The 16693-nt window shown below is 28.3% G+C and overlaps 1 long non-coding RNA gene across 1 annotated transcript; it reads right to left on the bottom strand.

Annotated features, from left to right (window-relative positions):
• Positions 1-2373: 2373 nt before the first annotated feature.
• Positions 2374-3351, bottom strand: LOC131611325 (uncharacterized). Its single transcript, XR_009286860.1, has 3 exons — positions 3145-3351; positions 2864-2946; positions 2374-2696 (listed from the first exon to the last, which is right to left on the bottom strand). It is a non-coding gene; the product is annotated as an uncharacterized LOC131611325 (long non-coding RNA).
• Positions 3352-16693: the final 13342 nt, after the last annotated feature.

Below are 16693 nucleotides of genomic sequence, written 5' to 3'. Positions count from 1 at the left end.
GAAATCAGTCAATATAAGAGTCTATAGGATGTAAACAGTGAGACAGATAGTTTTAATATTTTATGCATTACTATTTTATGTATTATGTAATGTAATTGTTATCGCTGTTTGTCTTATGTAAAATTCTTAATTGAGTTTTTTTAGTAGTTATTTTTTAAATAGGAGTAAGATAATATGTATTGTTTATTTATTTATTTTGATACATTTTTTTATTGTGTTAGAGTTTATTTCATTTTTTTTGTTGTAACTTGTCTTTAAGACAAGTTGAAGTTCTATTGTGCGTTGTTAAATAAAATCTTTTATCGACCTCTTTGGTAATAATAAAAAAATTTGTAAATTATATAGTAAATCAAATTGTAAAATAAAAAAATATATAAAATTGGCGAGCCGGCCCGCCAACTCATTAGTAAACGGGGAGGGCTTGAATTTTGATCTCAGACACCTAAGTTGGCCTGCCCCGCTTTTCGACGGGCTTAAACGGGACGGGCCTAAACGGGGTGGGCCGCCCGCTTTACCACCCTTAATTTAAATCAATAGCTTAATATTAGTACCACATGCGCGTACCATATCAGTAGCTGTATTTTACAAAAATAATAAAATAGGATTTGAATAAAAAATATATTTTCCCCCTCTATAAAAATAATAAATATTATTTTTGTTTTGGCGTTATTTATAAAAATATATGAATCAATAGTAAACTTAGTCCCACTTATAAAAATAACATTGTTTAAAAATATTTGAGGATAATAAAAATATTTTATAATACTAAAAATCTTAGATTTACAAATTATAGTGAAGAAATATTCAATCAAATTATATAATTCAATTAGTAATAACTATTTAATATAATTGATTAAAATCAATTTACAAATCAAATATATTATTCTATATATAAAAATATAAATCTTTTTGCTTCGGAATTATTTATATAAATATTTAAATCAATATTAAATTATTCTCGTTATTATTTAATATTTAATTAAATGTGTTAACATTAGTACCACATGGACGTATCATATAAACTTGTTAAACTTGTCCCGTTAAAATTTTAAATTATATATTGATGATTGATAAACTTGTCCCGTTAAAATTTTAAATTATATATTGATGATTGATAAACTTGTCTCGTTAAATATATATATTGATGATTGATAAACTTGTCCCGTTAAAATTTTAAATTATATATATGACAAACAAATTGTATGATTAATAATGTCATACAATTTTTTATACTATTTATTCATACATTACATTACTTATATTTGATTCTACTAGTATTTGTAATGAAGTTCATTTAATTCATTTAAATTGTATGATTATTTTGTATCCAAAATTTTTTGTATGATTATTTATTTATATAAATTGATTATCTTCTACCTATATACATTAAAATATGCGATTCTCCTATCAACTCATAGATGAAAAATACGATACACCATTTTATTTATGGTAATAAACTATTGTGCTCTCGTTTATAAATATATAATTTTTTATGTGGTTCTCATATTTAATATATAATTATACTTTAGTTAATACATTACTAAACTTTTTATAAAGTTTTTATATATTGTAAACTTATAATAGAATAATTGTGTACCTATGTTTCTTTAAAATATCACAAGTCTTAATAACCAAAAATAATTTCTTCCTATTTTTAAACAAATTTCACATTCTTTTTTTAATTATTTTATAAAAAATTAAATTCTAACACTTAAATTGATACAATTTTAAATAAAATACGTATGAAAACTCAAAATATGTTTAATAATTTTTTTAAAAAAAATGAATAATGAGTACATAATAATTTGATAGTTAATAAAAAAATTTAAAAAAATTATTATTTTTTAAAATATTTAAATTTAGAGGAAAATTATCAATTTCATTTTTTACTTTAATTTTTTTAAATTTAGAATGTAACTAATATGCGATCATTATTTAATATTTGCTTTTTTTTTTCTTTGTTATATAATGTTTTTTAATATAAATTTATACTTTATTTAAAAAATTATAAATTCTATAGCATATTTTAAGTGAATTGAATATAATTTTATTTATCAAAAAAATTGTGAAGATTGTTAAAAAATTGAGAGTAAATAATATTTTATTATAAATTCACATTTTTATTTAAAAGTATGTTTTTTTATAAGGTTTTTTTATTAGTTACGTGAGTTTTTAGAAAAAATTTAGAAAAAGATTTTATTTAATAAATTAAAATTTATCTATTACCTGTCAACTATTTTTAGTATGAATTAATTTAGAGAAATAAAGACGGTAACTATTAGTATAATATATTTGTGTAGTTTAATTTTTGTGAGGAGAGATCAAATTGGACCCATTTAATTTTTTTTTTGAGGAGAGATCAAATTGGACCAATAAAACTCACATAATTCCTTGTATTGATTTATAAAAAAATGATTATAATTATTTATTTAAAAAAAATCATAATTCTTAATAACAAAAATACATTCATTAAGTTGGTATGGGTAATAGTATGGAATTATGATATTCCAATATGATATAGGTGAAATCTCCTTAGCGTCACCTTCTCTTTCCACTACTTTTCTTCTCAGATCTTCGGATCTTCTTTTAGCAAACATTAGAGCTGTTATGGAATTGAGAAGAGTTGAATTAAATCAAACGTTAGAACTATTCTGGAATTGAGAAACTATCGTAATACCTGAAAATTTATTTAATACCTGTGAAATTACAACATAAAAATGAAATTAAAAAGCAATACCTGTGAAATTATAACCCATAACAGATTAACCCATAACCTCACAGTATAAATTGATTAAGCAAATAGATTAAACCATAACCGTAAATCGAATAAACAAATATTTATACAAGAGGAAAAAGGTGATACCGTAAAACCCAAAATATGACATACTCATATCAAACCACATATCAACCTTGAAGAACGATGATGGTTTCACGGAGCTTCAAACCCTAAAACCAAAATAATCAAATTGAATTGAAATGATAATGAATAATCAAATTGAATTGTGAATTGAAATGATAATGAATAATCAAATTGAATTGAAATGATAATGATGAAAAGAATAATAATCAAATTGAATTGAAATGATAATGAATAATCAAATTGAATTGAAATGATAATGATGAAAAGAATAAGGCAATTTATACCAATGATGGATGATGAACCAATTTCATGGAAATGATGGCAAAACCTTTCATTAATTTGGAATACAAATAGTTAAATGAATAGTGAAAGGAGTTGGAAGAACAAAAATCAAAAATAGATGATGGAATAATAAATAATAGTGGTTACAGAAGTGATTGCAAATGAAGGGAAAGAAGAATGGAATGAAGATACATTAATTTGGAGGAAACGTTAGAGACGTGAAAACAAATGAAAAGACAAAAATCAGAAACTGATGATGGAATAATAAATAATCGTGGTTACAGAAGTGATTGCAAATGAAGGGAAAGAAGAATGGAATGAAGACACGTGTCATCATTTGGGAGAAGTCCACTTGTTTCTAACGTGTTTAATTGAATTATGGGGGCAACATAACATTTTAAGTGGGGTCAAAACACATTAATTTTAAATTATTAGTTTTTTTCCATTAAAGAAGTGGGTCAACTGACCTCATTATTGCCAATGTAGATCCGTGCCTGCATGTATGTTAACATTCGGTGTTAAGGTCTCACCGTCAACCAAATCCTTAGCAACAACTACTCCTTTACCCTTACCATTCACTGCTTCATATCCTTTGACTCCTACTCCTTTGAATATGCTATTTTTTGGTGAGCTTATCGTTACGACTTCCACTGTTTCCTTCAAACTCCATATATTCCTTATCCATCATCACGCTTCTCACTACATTGAGATTTTCGACTTCCATGCGAGATCTGGAAAAACACATTTTACAAATAATATAAGCAAAACGAACGATCAATTAGTTGCTAAAATGCAAACTTAATATTGACACAAATGTAGAGCTTACCTGCCGATGCCAATTAAAGAAAATTTCTTCTCTGATGCCATTGTTTCCAACTAGATGAATTCTTCAAGAGAGTGAAGTGTTTCAGATAAACCGTTTGTCTCACCACTTCTTTTTAGTAAATTCTGAATGTGTACCTTTTGTCACAAAATTTTGATAAATAAACCCTACTAAATTTACCAACAGTTGGACACTGTGCACCATTTATATATTAACTATTTCATTGTTTGTACCATTGATACGTTTTTTTGAAACCAACAAATGTTACTATTATTTTTTTCTGATTTATCGTAGGTAAGTTAATTTTTTTAATTGTATTTAATTAAAATAAAATAAATATCTTATTAACAGATTATTTTTATTCAATATTTGTTTTTTGATTTGTTTTATTATTACATATTAAATTAATATATACTTTTAAATAATATCCTAACTACTATTCGAGATTTTTGAAAATTTAAAATTAATTTTTGGATTCAAATGTGCGTAACACAGCGGTACCCGTGCGAACACACGAGTATCCCACTAGTTTTATATAAAAAAGAGTAATCATATATTATTGGCTTAGATCTTTAAATTATTTCCTTCGTCTCACAATAGGTGTCCTTTTTGAGATTTTCATATTTTTTAAGAAAATGATTAATTATGTTGATTTCAATGATAAAATGAGTCTCATTTACTAAAACAACCTTATTAATAATAGGTAGTGGAGTACTTAAGTGAATTAAAATACAATAAATAGGGTAAGTTAGTGGAAAAAAAAAAATAAATATCACATTGGTGTTCTAAATGGACAAATAAAAATAGAAAAGAGGACACCTATTGTGAGCCGGAAGGAATAGTAAATAATCTTGGTAAGAGTTTGAAAACCTTTGACTTGAAATTTTAAGAAGTTAATAATAACTAGACATTTAAATTTAAATTTCAAATAGTATGTTTTATTAATAATTATAAATTAATTCAAATATAATTCAATTATATATTTCATATGGATTTAAGTATAATAATTTATTTTCAATAATTTTAATCAAAGTATGATCAAAGTATTTGATATTTTGGGTTGTTCAAAATAATAGTAAATGAATTTAAACTAATGAGTTAGAAATTTATTTGAATTAATATTTTACTATTTTTTTAAGAGAAAAATCATTTTCTATTTGAAAAATTATACCTTAATATAAAATGATTAGGTATGTAAAATGTTGATAAAACATAAACCTATTTGATTAGGTAAGTGGTTAGACAAAGTCCTAATTATGGATGTAGTCGGCTTTGTATTAATTTAAATAAGTTGTGTATTTTGAAAAGGTTGAATGTGTGAACCATATAAGAGACTTCGTTAAGAGACATGTCGTGTTTGCGTAGCGTAAGTTGAACATGCTGGAAGCTTGCTAAGGTTAGGGAACTCTCTAACTATCTCAGGTAGACCGGAAATTCCAAATACTTGAATGCATGTGTAATTGATCATTGATGTAACATTGTGAATTGTTGCTTGAATGTGATTGGATGCATGTATGTTTATATGCATGATTGTGTACCCAGTTGGGGATGTGTGTTTACGATGTGATGCTAAACTTATGAATGTGCTTTCATTAGATTTTCAAAAAATATATGATTTTCTTGTTGAGTGTATGTCAAGAGGATTGCATTGGGTGAGGACTCTAGAGAGTGGATCCCACCTAATAGTGTTGTATTTATTCATATGATTTGTTAAAATATATGAATGGATATGTGGTTAGGATTACATATGTGAAGATTATGTAAGTTGTTGCATTATTATATGTAGAGAAAGTGTATGCTCATGCATGCCATAGTTGCGTGTATATCGACAGGACTGCACCGAGTGAGGACTTTAGAGAACGGAGCCCACCTAATCTTGCGGGATTTTATTGAGTCGGTGTAGTAAAGAATGCTACACCTGGTGCCAGTAGAGAATGTTGCACCTTTAGTGGAAAGAGTCCACGACACTCTGCGAAGAGGTAAAATTCTAGAATTCATGCATGTGAGGAACCCAATTAAGGAGATCACACTCATATAGAGTCTGCATTGATAGGATATATGTGCATTTGAAATTATACTCATTTGAATTGATATGTTGTTGATTATATGTTGTTATGTATTGCATATCTTGTATAGCGTGTTTTTGGTTTATATGTTGTATTTAGATGGGGACCCTCTAAGTTACCCATGACATGGTGTTGGGCGCCCAGGTTAATTTTAGATTGTGAGATTTGCTGGTATTGCAGTGAATTGGAGTCATAGCAATAAAGGGACCGGTTTGGTGTTTATAAACGAGAGGCTTGAAGTTGTTTGTGGGTCGTCGTTACTTGGTCATCTTCAGTTAGATCCAGAGATCAGTTTAGGGTTGTTATTGAAGTCTTGTTTACTCTTTCTTACTATTTTCTCTGTAACTTGTATTGTGGAAAACTTTGTTTATTTATTTATTGAAATAAAGATTGTCGTTATGTTCTTTTAGTTAGTATGCTTGGTTTGTGTTCTTAAACCTTTGATTGAGAGAATAATTTATAAAAGAGGCCTTCTATTATGATTATTGTCTTATAAAAGCTTTACTCTGATTTATTTTAAAGATGATCGCAAATATTTTTATTTCAGAGGCTTTGCTGTTATAAAAAGAAAAAAAATACACTCTCGTAGTTAAAAATCAGGGTGTTGCACATCCTGTCCCCTTAAAACAAATAAGAGATTTTAATATTATTAGATCATTATACAAGACACACCTAGTCTTTCTATACAAGACTCTAACCAATCACTAAGGCAACAATACCTTATGTTCAACCAAGCTGAAATGAGAAAATTCCTCTCCAATTCATCTCTCTTGCTTCCAACAATCTTGGACAACAAGTTATCTACACCAATCAAGTAGAAAAAGAAAACAATCATTTTGTAGCGGTGAAATTTTGAGACTAGAGCTATTGATTTACTTAGCTCAAACATTTTAGTAGAGTCGCCACCGGGCATTATTGTTTCCAAAGGAAATGGAAAAAATAGCGAAATAAAGCCCACATAAGTTTTTAAAATCAAAACTAATAAACTTATCAGAGATCTTTGGTTCGAGGGTTGGTTAGGGAAGGGGAAGGTATTAGCTCCCTCACATCTACGGTACTCTGTAGGAACCTTTTTAAAATATATTTGTTATTATTGTTATAAAAACTGCACTTTTGTGTTTTTATTTAAATAGAGTGGGAGGATGAGAAAAGAAGATTTTAAAAGTGAGTTTAATAAGACATCACATTTTAGACCTACATACCCCTTAATTGTAATAGGGAAGTCAAAGCTTTTGGAGTTCCTCTTAAAAGGAAAATAAAGAGCCAAATGGTAAAATCTTTTATGGGTGTTCAGCTTTAACAATACTTAACAAGTTAAAAGGTGTCAAACTTTAACAATACAAGGCAAAGGTGATTTAAAAGATGTTGGTTGAGCTTTAACAATACAAAACCAAGGGTTGATTCAAAAATATTGAGCTTTAACAATACAAAACCATTTTTTAAAACAAAGGGAGGTGCAAATCTTTAACAATACTAAGCACAAAGTAAAGAGGGAGGAAAAAGAGAGTGAGTAACTTGACAATTTTAGTCAATACCATTCCCATTCCTTTGTAGTTAGGCAACATCTTAAGCAATCATTCATGATGAATATCTCAAGTGGTATGTGTTATAGCACGTGTATCATAGACAAAATTAAGGGTGAGTTTAACAATATCAATGTATAAGCTCAAAGATAAAAGTTTGATGAATGAAAGGATGACATACCTCGAGATCATTTCATGAATGAATGTGATGTGATGATGGATTGATAAATATCGCATACATATGGGGTTAGTTCAACAAATGTGTGTGTGTGTGTGTCTGTATATATATATATATATATATATATATATATATATATATATATATATATATATATATATATATATATATATATATACATACATATACGAGGAGGGTTATAATTACTCCAAGAGTAAGTCAATATAACTTACTCCACATCTTGACCATTTATTCTTTTCAATTTGATGGTTAAAAATAATAAGTAATTAAATGTGGAGAGAGAAAATCATTCCTTATTATTTTTAACCATCAGATCGAAAAGAATAAATGGTCTAAATGTGGAGTAAGTTATAACCAGTGTTTTAAAAACCGGACCGGACATCAAATCGGTGAGGGTACTGGGTCACTGGTTTATTAGTCGAACCACTGGGTCACTGGTCGAACCGCATGACTAAACCGGGTTAAACCGGATAACTCGGTTGAATAGACCGGTCGTTATAGCAAAATTATATAGGTATAAAATCTGTCGAACCGGATGATTCAGTCCCTACAAAATATAACTAGTACTTATATTTTTTGAAAATATCATATTATAAAAAATTTCACAAGTTCATAATTTAAATTCAAATTTTATACATAGGTATCACACACAATCAAATAGTACATAATTATAAAATATAAACAAAAGTTTAATCGCAACATAATCTAATTAAATAGTTTATAACAAAATAATTTCATTGTCTACTAAATTTAATTTCAATAAAAGAAAAATTGTTTCTATGTTGGGATCTCCTTCTTCAATATCAAAATCATCTCTAACAAAATCAACCGCATCTACAATCATTTTTAATTTTTTTAATTTTTTTAAATTTTTAATTAAAATAGTCAAAATGACATTGTTTTAATTTTTAAAATAAAAAAAAATAAAATAAAAAAATGCATTTAAACCACCGATTCACAAAAACCGTCGATTTTTCCGATTTTAGCGGTTTACACCGGTTTTGACCGGTTTACACCGGTTCAATGACATTCCCGATCCAGCTATTGAACTAGACCGGTTATCTGGCCGGTTCCCGGTTCGACCGTCTGGTCCGGTTTTTAAAACACTGGTTATAACGACTTACTCTTGGAGTAAATATAACCCTCCTCTCTCTCTCTCTCTCTATATATATATATATATATATATATATATATATATATATATATATATATATATATATATATATATATATATATATATATATATATATATATATATATATATATATAGAGAGAGAGAGAGAGAGAGAGAGGAGGGATCAAATTACACCAATATGTTACACTTATAATTACACTCAATTATAATCTTTGATACTATTTTGATCCAATGGTTAGAAACAACTAGTGAGTGACTCATGATTCTTACTTAAAATAGTTTTATCATATTTTTGGTAATAAATAGTTTCCACTCTAATAAATCATAATTCCCCATTCTCATAAATAAAATAGATTTTTCACATTTTTTATAACTATTAAATTTTACTTCATTTAAAAAAATTTTGAAAAAAATCATGATTCAGACTTTGAAAAATATTTTTAAAAAATTTCACTTTTATTAATTTTATTTAAATTAAATCATATTAAATTCACTTAATATAAATAATAAAGTTGTTTCATTTTTAAATATAATATAAAGTAATTCACAAAGTGTGTATAAAAAATATACACACAATAAATAATTAATAATTAGCATTATAATTTTATTGTGAAAAAAATATAATCGTATTTTAAATAATTGTTAAATTTGTTTCAAATAATGAATACACGTTCTTTTGATTAAAAAATTAAATTTTTTCTTAATAAATAATAAAAATAATGTATTATATTAAATATTAATAAAAATCACGTAAATTTATATTATTTTTTCTTAAAAATACGTGATTTTTAATATTTATTTGTACGAAATGTTATTTTTATTAAATAATAGTTTATCTCAATTTTAAACAAATGGAAATTTTGATAATAAAGGAAAATTATATTCTATTAACTTATTTTTATTTTTTATTTTTAAATTATAATTTTTTTAATATTTTTAAATGATAAACGTTATATTTAAATAAAAAAATATTTTTTCTTACCTGCAAACAAATTTTGTTATTTTTATTTAAATAAACTTATATTATATACACTTTCTATACACTATAAAAAAATTTATATTTTTAAATAGCACGTTAAAAATATAAAAACTATATAAACAACAAATATATAAACAAGCAAGGATTAATGATTAACCCAATATAAAGTGAACAATGAAATTGATAAATTTTTGTAATCGTTTTTATACATTTTAAAAAATATTATTATTATTTTTTTAATTTTTACATCTTTATGTGCTCATTATTCATCGCTTAATTATTTATGCATATATTGACCATTATTTTTTATTCTACTTAAAATTCAAACAATTTTATTATTTACTTTAGTTAGTTGAATATGATTTTTTAAAAGAAAATAAAAAGGTGAATTTTGTTTTAAAATAAGAATATGTTATTTTTTATAAAAATTAATCTTGATTTTTTAGAAATATTTAGAATCACGTATTTTTTATTAATAAAATTTATTTATGTGTTAGAAAAAGTTGGAGAGATGTATTTAATTTATAAGAATGAACTATGATTTGATAAGATAAAAATTATTTATTACCAAAAGAAGAAAAAACTATTTTAAGTAAGAATCATGAGTCACTAACTAGTTGTTTTCGAACATTGGATTAAAATAATATCAAAGGTTATAAATTAGTGTAATTATAAGTGTAACATATTGGTGTAATTTGATCCCTCCTCATATATATATATATATATATATATATATATATATATATATATATATATATATATATATATATATATATATATATATATATATATATATATATATTGTTAGAACAAGATTGAGAATCTATGTTCTGAATCTGGTTTTTAAGATAACGAACATATATTTTGTGAGTAACAATTTTATTACTAATGGTTTCATTTAGTGTGCAGACATTATGCTATAAGCCTTATACAGGATTCATCATAAGAAGAGTACAACGACTACATCAGAAAGTACGTCAGAAGCTTCAAAGGAAATGAACAAAAATCAGGAACAAGAAGCCTTGCAAACTCAGAAGATCACGCATATAAAAGATCAGAAGTTCCGAAGTTACAAGTTTTGGAATTACAACGCAGTGACTTACAAAAGATAAACAGCAACAGAGTCACATGTGAATCAGAAGATAACCTTCAGCTCAGCAAGCAAAATCAAATAAAATACAAAGGATTAGAATTAAGAAGAAAACCGTTACAAACATCATCATTAGCTAAACGGCTACAACAACTAAAAGGAATAACTCCCAAGAATGATTGAAGAAGCAACCTACATGCAACACATTGAAGAAAACAAAAGCATGGTGGAAACACGTCTACATTTATTATGTTGTTCGAAGATCAAGATAACAAACATATTTGACAGCTATAAAAAGAAGTAAGATCTCTTATGAAGGGCATGTTCTTCTTTGGAGATAAGATGCAGTAATGAGAAGATATCAAAGAAGCAACTCTTAATAATAACTAATGTACTTAATCTGCTTAAGAAGAAGATCAGAGGAAGAAGAACCAAAGAAGAAACTCTCAACAAGAACTGATGTTCTTAATCCGCTTAAGAAGAAGATCAAAGGAATATATCAAAGAAGCAACTCTCAATAAGAACTGATGTACTTAATCTGCTTAAGAAGAAGATCAGAGGAAGAAGAACCAAATAAGCAACTCTCAACAAGAACTGATGTTCTTAATCTGCTTAAGAAGAAGATCAAAGGAAGATATCAAAGAAGAAACCCTCAACAAGAACTAATGTCATCAACCCGCTTGAAGAAATGAAGATCAAAACAAGAAGCAACCTCTAATAGAGAACTAATAGTCTAAATCTGATTAACAGAAGAAGTGAAGACGAAGAAGTACTTGAAGAAGCATTCAACATATGGAGCTGAAGCTCTTACTCTGCTTACCACCAAGAAGCAAAGATCTTGTTCAGAAGATGCAGACAAGTAGACTTAAAAGATTATTCACCCACTCATAGTGATTACTTGTCATTGTATCACATAGGATGTATTTAGAATAGGAGACAATCTGCTTAACTAAGAAGCACACTTGTAATCTCTAGAAGATTGATGAACGTTATATCTCACTGAGATCACTAAACGGTTTATCATCTGCAGTCAGTCACAGTAGGTAGCTGTGCAGGGAGTTAGTCACAACATGTTGTTGTGCAGGTTACTAAATTGATGAACGTTATATCCAGAAGGGATCACTGAACGGTTTAGTCATCTAGGGGTTAGTCACTCGCGGGTAGCTTGTGCAGGGTTCCAGAGTCAATGGACGTTATATCTCGCAGAGATCACTGAATGGGTCATTATCCAGATGGTGAGTCACAACAGTTGGCTGTGTAGGATGGTTAGTTACGACAGAGGATCGTGCAGATTAAATCAAGTTTGTTTATAGTGGATTAAGACCTATGTTGAGAGGCAAATCACCTGAAGAAGGTGGACTGGAGGTAGCCTTAGTTAGAAGGTGAACCAGGATAAAAATGAATGTGTCTTTTACTTTTTGCACATGTCATTTTAACTTAGAACTTCCAAGATTTAATCTGCAGAACTGTACTGAGCAAGTCAGAAGTTCTGATATACTTTAGAAGTTAAAATGAGCATCATTTTGGTTATGTAGCTCTACATCTTCACGCTTCCACAACATCTAAGCATAATCCAATAGATGATCAAATGAATGAAAGAAAAGACGTTAAAGAAAAAGAAAGGGAATTTTAATTGATAAAGAACACAATCCAACATCATAGCAACAAGTGAATATCAACATGGTATTTCTTTGGGATCAAAAGATCAAGGGATCATGGATTAGATTTTAGGTTTTAATTATGTAAACCTAAACCTAATCATCTAAAAGTTACTTAAAAAAACCTTAGGTGAATTAACTAAGGGAACATGTTAATCTCTTCAAGGTTCACTAGCCCTAATGAGTTCACAAATGTTTACAAATCAATTGATGAAAGTTTATTAGCAAATATCTTTGAAGAAATTTTTTTAAAGGTATTAAAATACCATCTTTTGAGTTGATTAAAAAAGGATCAAAATTAATTATTTCTGGACTTTTGAAAATATATTCACAAAGTATATCCCATAAATAGGGAGTGTGCAAAAAATTAATTAAAAATAATTTGATTTGGTATTTTAAATAAATGATCAAAGTTAATAAAATAAACAAAATAAACTAGTGATAAAAATATAGTTTTGGCTTGGTGAATGTTTAACTCAAGCCCTCTGACTCAGAGTTTAAAACAATAATCACTGGGCCAACACGCTGGATATGTTAGAAACATGAGCTTGGTTCAATAAACATATCACTCATTCACAAATGTGTAAAAACAAAATAAATTCTCAAAATGGTAAAAGGTGGGGATCAAACCCGCAACCTAGGCATGGGAGAGAGACTTAAGAGTGCGCGCTTTACCACTGGGGTGGCCATACATCCGTTAAACAAAACACAAACAATTGAATATAATAAAACAAGTTTAAAAAATCAGAAGATGAACTTCCTCTTCTTCTCAAGAACACGATTTCTAGAAATTTCAACTCTCAGAACTCAATCATTTTCAAAATTATAAACATGAAACTTTTGTGTTTTTTCCTCATGAATTCAAACATGCATCATTCATGAATTTATTCAAACTATATCTCATCAATTTTCCAGAAAACTATATGAATCCTAATTTTTCAAAATCAAATTAAATGGTGTATGTGAACAATAAATGACAACCAATATGGGGTTAATGATCCTCCCATGATTCTAAACACAATGGTATCAAGTTTTAATCAAAATGATAAAAGAATAAAGGAGGTCAAGTTTGAGGAAGCTTACCTCTGAAGTAGAAATTGAAACTTGGATTAATGGACTTCCAGAAGTGAAATGATGATCTGGATAGCTTCCTTGGACCTTGGTGAAACTATTTGAATGCTTAGAACACTCTAAAGTTGCTTAAATTCTCCTACTTGAATCCTCTTGCAAGTGGTCAGAAGTGAAAATGGGGAATGGTGTAGGAGGTGTTACAGATGCAATGTGATGGATTGAATAACTTCTATGAAGTATATGGAAGGTGTTTAAATGGTTATTTAACACAGAAACAACTTGGAACTCAAAAACTCTAAGTTTATGCAAAGTGACAATTTTGAAGTTTCAAGTGGAGTAGTGATTTTGAGAATTTCTGTGTGTTTGGTTTCAGAACCAAATGTCTCTATAGGCACAAATTGTGGTTTGTGGTGGAAAATCAGATCATTTGGCTCTCTCAATTTCAAATTTCATAACTTTGCTTATTTATGAAGAAATGAGAAAGTTATGGTTCCCATGGTGAAGTACAAACTTTAAGCATGCCCTAGAGAGATTTTTCGGCAGCTTAGAAGGTTGCTTGTTGAGTTTAAAACAGTTTTGGTGCAGATGGAACAAGTTAGAGGCTTAATGCATTGATATTGTGTGCAAAAAGCATGCTTTACAAGAATGGAAGTCATGGTTTTATGCTTGAAGTGGAATGAATAATTGGACTATGGCTAAAAAACTTATACTATAGCTCAAAAGAGTGTGTAATCTTCTGATTATGGGAGATTTACAAGTTATGTGGTCTTCAACCAAAGTTTATGCAGATTTGAATGGATTTACATCTTGGTTCTTCATGAAAAATGACTTGTAATTCAAGAATGAAACCCTAACTTCATCTCTTTGAATCTCCTAGCTCACAAATATGGAGGAGTTATAGTACTTTTTGGAAATCCCTAAACATTCTCTACAGCTTTCATATTTGGTGTTTCTTCAAATTCTCAAGAAATCTTGATGGAAAGTGGCATCAAAGATGCCTACTTTTTTGAGAAAAATCTGCCTATTTACAAAACGTTTCCAAGTGTTGAAAAAGTAGCTAACTTCAAAGCTTCATAATTCAAAAACCATTCATCTTTTGGAAAATTGTTCACATTGACAAATTTGTAGATCTTGACATTTTCATCAAATTGAGCTTTGGAGCAAAATATTTGGCCAAGTAATGAAGAAGTCATGGCCTTTCAAAGATGTATTTTTTATCTTTGATTGGTTTTCTTGAATTTTCTTGATCAAATGACTTCAATAATCATATATTCATGATTTTGATCTTCAAAAGTCCATGGTTGGCCAAATTCTTCAAAAGTCAAAGGTGATATTGAATAATTGACTTTTTCCAGATGATTTGATTTCTTGTAAGTGTCAATTGAATTAGGTTCCTCCAACCAAATGGATGTTATAAGTGGATCATAATGAAGTATTAGAGATCCTTGAATCTTGATTTGAGCCATGGAACCATGCTTTAACCAAAAGTCAACTTTTCTGAGATTTGGGTAAAAATCCTAATTGTGTACGAGATGAATTTGAAAGTTGTTGATCTTGAATTGAACCACACTTGGGCTAGGATAATGATGAGGGGAATCACTTGAGCTCCTTTGTGAGCCTTAAAAACCTAATTTACCTGAGCCTCTTAGTCAATCACCTACATTGTGAAACAAGCAACAAGCAAACATAATATTTTTGTATATTTTTGGTTAGTAAACGATGCATGAATGATTATGTATAATGATAACGATGATGATGATCATACTCTTGGTGCTTAATGCAAAATTATGTGGAATCTCATGGTCAAAAATTTGGATACAACACCTTTCTTTTCCATTCTCCAATTTCCAACCATCCTAGACAACAAGGTATATACACAAATCTGAATTTTATAAGATGTTTAAAGTTGTAGGACTTTTATCAATTGCAAGAATTGATCTTCTTTTTCAAGTAGACAATTCACAAGTAAGTTACACAAGTGCTCAAAAATGAATTGATGAAACTTTTAATGATGCAATGAAATTGAATGCATAAAGTTTCACACAAAGGTTTATGACACAAAACATTTGTTTGAAATTTGAGAGAAAAATGAGTTTGAATTGAATTGAAAGAGGTGAGAAAACAAAATCTGATACGATAGGTATTTATATCAGCCTAATACCTTTTTGAATCAGCATGTAATCATGAAACAATGCCATGATTGATAGATGAATTTTGAAATTCGTTAGAATAAACTTTTATGTGAAAATTTGAATTTTTTGATTGTGTAAACAGTTATCTAAAAAGGCGTAACCGATTACACCATATACTTTTTCAGAAACAAGGCAATTTTATAAACCAGTGTGAACCGGTTACTAGAAATGTGTAACCGGTTAACATTGTAGTAAGAATGAAAAATACATAGAAAAAATAGGTTGATAGAAAGACCATGGTATTTCAAAGTAACTTATGCATATGTATGAATATGATTAAGTATTTTTGAGCACTTAAGGTATATTATAACTTGAATGGCAACTTGTACCTATTAAATTAAGATCAATGATCCAAAATTCATCTTGAAAAAGTTGCTTATGAAACAAGTCTTGATCCATAGCTCTTTTTTCAAGTTCTTTTGCTCATCCTTTTCTCGATACATACGCATAGTAGTTGTCTTCATCAAAACATATAATTTGGAGAAGTTGGACTTCACATCTACCCACTCACGGAAGAACTTGAGGATAGCACCAGCAGAGTGGCAAAGATGCAAGAAATTTTGATGATGACAACCTTTTAAATTTTGAAGTGGATGTGTTTCTTGGATTGCCTGACTTGTTCTTCTGTAAATGCCCCCTAACTTTGATAACTCCCCATTGATCAAAGCTCTCCCTTGATTCATAGAGAATTTGACATCTTTGTTGCTGCAAAAAGTTAGAGACAAGCATACACAATACACACACGCACACACACACACACACACACACACACACACACACACACACATATATATATATATATATATATATATATA

This window comes from Vicia villosa, linkage group LG6, assembly GCF_029867415.1.
Source record: "Vicia villosa cultivar HV-30 ecotype Madison, WI linkage group LG6, Vvil1.0, whole genome shotgun sequence".
In the NCBI taxonomy this organism is placed as follows: domain Eukaryota; kingdom Viridiplantae; phylum Streptophyta; class Magnoliopsida; order Fabales; family Fabaceae; genus Vicia; species Vicia villosa.
The sequence above is the reverse complement of the archived record's forward strand: the minus strand, read 5'-3'. Positions and strand labels throughout refer to the sequence as shown.